Raw genomic sequence first — 6,652 nt, 5'->3', positions numbered from 1 at the left:
ATATATATATATATATATATATATATATATATATATATATATATACAGAGAACATGAAAAAACATCTGATTTTATCTATTCAGGGGACACCATCATAGGACCTAATCACATCAGCCACACTATCAGAGGCTCATTCACCTGCACATCTACCAACGTGATATATGCCATCATGTGCCAGCAATGCCCCTCTGGTCAAACCAGACAGTCTCTACGTAAAAGAATAAATGGACCCAAATCAGACGTCAAGAATTATAACATTCAAAAACCAGTCCGAGAACACTTCAACCTCCCTGGTCACTCAATTACAGACCTCAAAGTCGCAATACTCCAACAAAAAAACTTCAAAAACAGACTTCAACGAGAAACTGCAGAACTGGAATTAATTTGCAAACTGGACACCATTAAACTAGGCTTGAATAAAGACTGGGAGTTGATGAGTCATTACACAAAGTAATAACTATTTCCTCATGCTAATTTCCCTCTCTCCTGTTACTCACACCTTCTTGTCAACTGTTTGAAATGGGCCATCCTGATTATCACTACAAAAGTTTTTTTTTCTCCTGCTGATAATAGCCCACCTTAATCGATTAGTCTCATTAGAGTTGGTATGGCAACACCCATTCATGTTCTCTGTGTATATATATCTTCCTACTGTATTTTCCACTGCATGCATCTGATGAAGTGGGCTTTATCCCACGAAAGCTTATGCTCAAATAAATTTGTTAGTCTCTAAGGTGCCACAAGTACTCCTCGTTCTTTTTTTTTTAAATCACCTGTATTTCCCTTCTTAAATAAGGATGATTAAGTCTTTTGGGGATGGGGAAATACAGGAATGAAACCAATAGATTTTTTTTGTTTGAAACTAGATATCAAATAAGATTCTAGAGAAATTAAACTAAAACCCTAGAGAGGTTAACAGAGAATGAGTCTGTGATGTGTTCGGAGCATGGACTGGCTCTTTCTATGTTCTTGTAAAGTGCCTAGCATAAGGGGGTCCTGATCTGGACTGGGGCCTTTGTCATCTTTCTTAACTCTGGAATCACTACAGCCATGTTCATTTGATAGACAGATACAGATATTGTCTCCTGTCTATTATCACTCTAATTTTGGTGGGAAAGCTTTGTTCTGAGGGCCTTACCCAAAGTCCCAATTGTCACTGAGTGTGGGAGAATCAGGGCCCTGCAACCCCCACTTCCTGCAATTCACCATGACTCTCAGCCAGCCAGTAAAACAGAAGGTTTATTAGACAACAGGAACACAGTCTAAAACAGAGCTTGTAGGTACAGAAAACAGGATTCCTCAGTCAGGTCCATCTTGGGGGGGAAGGAAGCCCAGACCCAGGTTCTGGGCCTCCTCCCGTCTCTCCAGCCAGCTCTAAACTGAAACCCCCTCCAGCCCCTCCTCTGGTCTTTAAGTCTCTTTCCCTGGCCAGGAGGCCACTTGATCTCTTTGTTCTCTAACACCTCCAGTTGGCACCTTGCAGGGGAGGGGCCCAGACCATCAGTTGCCAGGAGACAGGGTGTTGGCCATTCTCTGTGCAGACAGCATCACACCTGCCTAGGGCTCTGCAACAATCAGACACCCTTATCCTACCACCTAGAAACTTAAGAAATTAATAGTGGAAACTGAGGCACCCACACAGTATTCAGAGAAAACATTAAGAACATTCCCACTTTGTCAAATCTCTCCTCCCTTTGAGACCAAACTGAGTAGGGTCACTTTAGCTGGTGACCTGGAGAAGTTTGAACCCACCAACATTCCCATGGATGCTCAAGCATCGCTCCCATTCCTTGGTGGGAGTTACACCAGGCCCTTCCAGTTTCATGCTGTCTCTTAGGTCTGGTGTGCTTGATGGCACGCACAGGCTGCGTGTGGGAAGGTTTATGTGGACTGTGCCCTTTTGCCACTTCAGAACCTCTGGGGTTCAAACTGAGATTGGGTCTTCTCCCAGCACTCCAGTCTGGAGGGCTGTGATTCGGGCTCTCTTGATTAAGAGCCTCCTTCTTGACCTTGGCCACCCTCTGACCAGGTGTCTCTGTCACCAGCAGCTTGGCATTAGCCCCTTTCATTTGATGCAGCCATGTCGGGGGAGAGTGGTCAGTATACACAGTAAAGCGTCACCCAAATGGATACGGCTGCAGCTTTTTAAGGGCCTTCACCATGGCCAGGCATTTCTTCTCTATGGCCGCATAGTTCTGCTCCCGGGGCAACAGCTTCTTGCTCAGGTACCCGATGGGGCGTCTCTCCCCTTTAGCATTGGCTTGCATCAGCACCGCGCCCAGCCCTGCGTCTGAGGCGTCCGTGAACACTGTAAAGGGCTTGGCAAAGTTTGTGTTTACCAGATTTACCGGGCCCTGGATTAGAGTTTCCTTCAGTGCACAGAGAGCCCTCTGGCACTGCTCGGTCCAGACCACCTCATCTGGCTTACCCTTCTTACATAGCTCAGTGAGCTAAAGTGGGGTACAAACCTCCGGTAGTACCCTGCCATGCCAATAAAGGCCCGGACCTGTTTCTTGGTCAGGGGAACGGGCAAATTTCTGATCGTCTCCACCTTGGCCGGCTCTGGGCTTCGGCAGCCACTCCCCCACCTTGTGGCCCAGGTACAACACCTCTGCCATCCCCACCTTACACTTTCCAGTTTTTACCGTCAGTTCTGCCTCCTTGAAGCAGACCAGCACCCTCTTCTCTTGGGACACGTGTTCCTCCCAGGTCTGGCTAAAGACACAGATATCATCAATGTATGCCAGGGCCAAGTTCTGCATCCCCCTCAGTAAATGATCTACCGGCACTGGGAGGTGGCCAACGCCCCCTTGAGGTCGAAAAACAGGACCAGGAACTCAAAGAGCCCCAAAGGAGAGGTAAAGGTAGATTTCAACCTGGCATCTGCGTGCAAAGGCACCTGCCAGTCGCCTTTGGTGAGATCAATAGCAGAGAGGTAATGAGCGCCCCGAACTTGTCTAGAATCTCACCAGGCCTAGGCATGGGGTAGGCATCGGGCACGGTGATGGCATTAAGCTTCCAATAGTTCACACAGAATCGGGGTAGGCATCGGACACGGTGATGGCATTAAGCTTCCAATAGTCCACACAGAATCGGATCGACCCATCTTTCTTGGGGACCAGCTCCACGAGTGAGGCCCATGGGCTGTTGAACAGCTGGATCACCTCTAAAGCCAGCATGTCTTTGACCTATTGCTCCAGGTTCTGCGCTGTTTTCCCAGTGACTCTGAACGGGGGACACCTGATGGGAGGATTGGCTCCCATCTCAGGGAAGAGATCCACCAGAGGGTCTTCTCCATTCTCCTCCCAATCGTCCCTTACCAGGTCCAGGGGTCCCCTCACTCTCCTCCCATACAGCAGCTTGAAAGGGAAGAACACTGTGGATTCCTGGGCCACTTCCCTGTACCGCAGGTGGGGCAGGTACTTGTCCCAGTCCTGCAGATGCTGATTCATAAAAGTCCTCAGCATCATCCTCAGGGTCCCATAAAATCTCTCCACCAGCCTACTGGACTGAGGGTGATATGCAGAGGCCCACATTTCTCCCACAAGCCTGGAGCAGGGCTGACATGAAATTGGACCCCTTGTCTGTAAGGACCTCGCTGGGGACCCCCACTCTCCTGAAGATGGTCAGCAGTGCGTCTGCCATGGTATCTACCTCGGTGGAGGATGGAGCCACCATCTCTGGGTAGCAAGTGGGAAAATCCATCACCACCAGGATGTATTTCTTCCCAGATCAGGCCGCCTTGCTGAGGGGCCCCACTATGTCCATAGTCACCTTCTGGAATGGTTTATCTATGATGGGCAGGGGTCTCAAGGGAGTTTCACCCTTATCCCGGGCCTTCCCCATCCTCTGGCAGGGGTCACAGGACCTGCAGTACTGTTGGACTGTGTCACAGACTCCAGGCCAGTAAAAGTTCTGCAGCAGCCACTGCCTGAGGCGCTGGATTCCCTGGTATCCTGAGAGAGGGACATTGTGGGCCAGGTACAGTAGCCTGCGGTGGTACTTCTGGGGCGCCACCAGCTGCCTCCTGATTCCCCATAGTTCTACTTCCCCTGGGGGAGCCCATTCCCGGTACAAGAATCCCTTCTCCCACAGGAATCTTTCCCTGCAATCTTCCCCAAGGGGGTTTGCAGTACTGTGGCCAGCAAGTTCCCACAGCTTCTCCAAGGAGGGATCCTTCTGCAGCTTGGTCTGGAATTCAGCTGCTGGGGAAGGAAGTGGAACCTGTTCCCTCTTGCTGCCTGGGCCTGGGGTCACAACCTGAGCCCTGTCCCTGGTAGCTCTCTCCCTGCCATGGAATCACTTCCCAGCAGCAGGTCTGGGCAAGGCAAACCTGGTTGGCAGCCATCCTGCCCTGTCTGTGTCCCCCCCCACTCAGCTGGGGTCTTGGCTCCCACCATGCTCAGCGCTGCCCTTGCTGTCCCAGGTAAGCTCGCTGCTTTGGTCACAGCATCAGAGCCAGTGTGTGAGCCCCTTCTCTGGTGTGCAGGGGTTGGGGAGCATCTCTCTGTCCCACTCAGTCCCAGGGGTCTGGTTACAGGCTGGCAGGTATCCAGAACTTAGCAGCTCCTCCCCCGTGCCAGACAGGTCATTTGCATTTTCATTGACAATTTCAGTCTCAGCCAATTGGTTTCCTGGATTCAAATTCAAATCCTTGGCTGTTACAGGAGCAGGGCCTGGATCCTGTCCCAAAGAGACACAATCATCCCCCAACAGGACATCACAACTGATTGTGATGGTACCTCCCCTAAGGCTTTATTGAAATACGCTTAGAATGTGTTTTATGCTACATATGCCATGTAACATATCTCAAAGGTTATGATCTACTGAATGTATTAATCCTATTTGTATGCATGTATCATTATTCGAAGGTATGAATGTTATGAATGTTGGCTGTGTACTGGCTTGGTTTCTAAATAATCTTAGTAGAGCATTTGGTCAGTTCCTGGAGAAAGGAATGTTGAAATTAAGTACCTAATCAAGAAACACTTAAAGGACAATGGATCTTGGAATGCTCCAATCCACATAAGAAGTCTACTTGAAGATGTTCAAGGTAGCATGTAAACAATGGATGCTACCTGTAAAAACTGTGAGTTGTGCATGGACGTGTGACTTGCCCAGGTGACTCCTAAACTCCATCTTGGAGCTGGATTTTGCATAGGAAGGAGGAGGGGGTCTCCACCCACAAGAGAAAGTCTATTTAAACCTGTGGAAGACCCCCTCCATTTTGTCTTCAGCTGGCTAAAGAGGGAGCCTCTCCACCCCCCAGGATACTTGAAAGAAATTGGAACAAAGGACAGTAACTACAGGGGGTGTGAGTGATTGCTGGACCCAGGCTAAAAGGAGATTAGTCTGTAAAAGGGAGCATTCTGGAACTGGTGAGGATCTTATCTGTATTCAGTTTGATTAGACATAGATTTGCGCATTTTATTGTATTTTGCTTGGTGACTTACTTTGTTCTGTCTGTTACTACTTGGAACCACTTAAATCCTACTTTCTGTATTTAATAAAATCACTTTTTACTTATTAATTAACTCAGAGTATGTATTAATACCTGGGGGAGCAAACAACTATGCATATCTCTCTATCAGTGTTATAGAGGGTGAACAACTTATGAGTTTACCCTGCATAAGTTTTATACAGGGTAAAACAGATTTATTTGGGTTTAGACCCCATTGGGAGTTGGGCATCTGAGTGTTAAAGACAAGCACACTTCTGTTAGCTGCTTTCAGGTAAACCTGCAGCTTTGGGGCAAGTAATTCAGACCCTGGGTCTGTGTTGGAGCAGACGGGAGTGTCTGGCTCAACAAGACAGGGTGCTGGAGTCCTGAGCTGTCAGGGAAAGCAGGGATAAAAGTAGTCTTGGCACATCAGGTGGCAGCTCCCAAGAGGGTTTCTGTGATCCAACCTGTCACACTGATATCTTGGAGAACCCCAACTACCAGACAGCCCAACCCCTCCTGTGTGTGTACAGGGATCTGAGCCATAGGCAGGGTGAGGGGCTTCATCCCTGGGACCTTCACCCAGGTCACACAGCCCTGCAGCATCTGGTGAAGCTGCACCATCCGGGGCCTGACAGCAGTTCTCTCTGTCCCAGGATCTCACCACCCCAGGAATGTCTCCCCATTGACCATCACCTTCTGCTCCCACTGGGAGTCCAAGGGGTGTGAGCCCAGGAGAGTCCACTCAGACATATAGACTGGGGCCAGGAGTGGAAGCCTGTCCACCCTCCCACCCATTTGGCTGACGGCGTCTATGGCCTTTGGATCCAGCATGGGAGCTAGATACTGGGGCATTTCCGCAGGGTCCCCCTGGTTCAAATCACCAGCCTGCTCAAAGGCAGTGAGGTGAGCATCCGCATCCACATCCCCCACCTCCTTAACCAGGGGCAGCCATTTAGTATCAAGGTTCCCTGTGGAATTGGCACCCCGGGGTCTATCTCCACTCACCCCTGGGAAGTCCTCTATGGCTCTCTGCTCCACCATTGCCAGTTCATGCTGCTGCTGCTTCTCCTGAAACTCTTTCTCATGCTCTCGCTGTCTCTCACAGTCCTCTCACTCCTTCTCATTGTCCTCCAGCTATCTCGGACTCAGCTCCAGTCCCATCTGGGTCTGATCCCTTGATAGGAAACCTGATTGTGAAGACCCCCATCT

Source organism: Terrapene carolina, unplaced genomic scaffold, assembly GCF_002925995.2.
Source record: "Terrapene carolina triunguis isolate 2854851 unplaced genomic scaffold, T_m_triunguis-2.0 Scaffold419, whole genome shotgun sequence".
Taxonomy (NCBI): domain Eukaryota; kingdom Metazoa; phylum Chordata; order Testudines; family Emydidae; genus Terrapene; species Terrapene triunguis.
Note: the sequence above shows the minus strand (reverse complement) of the source record.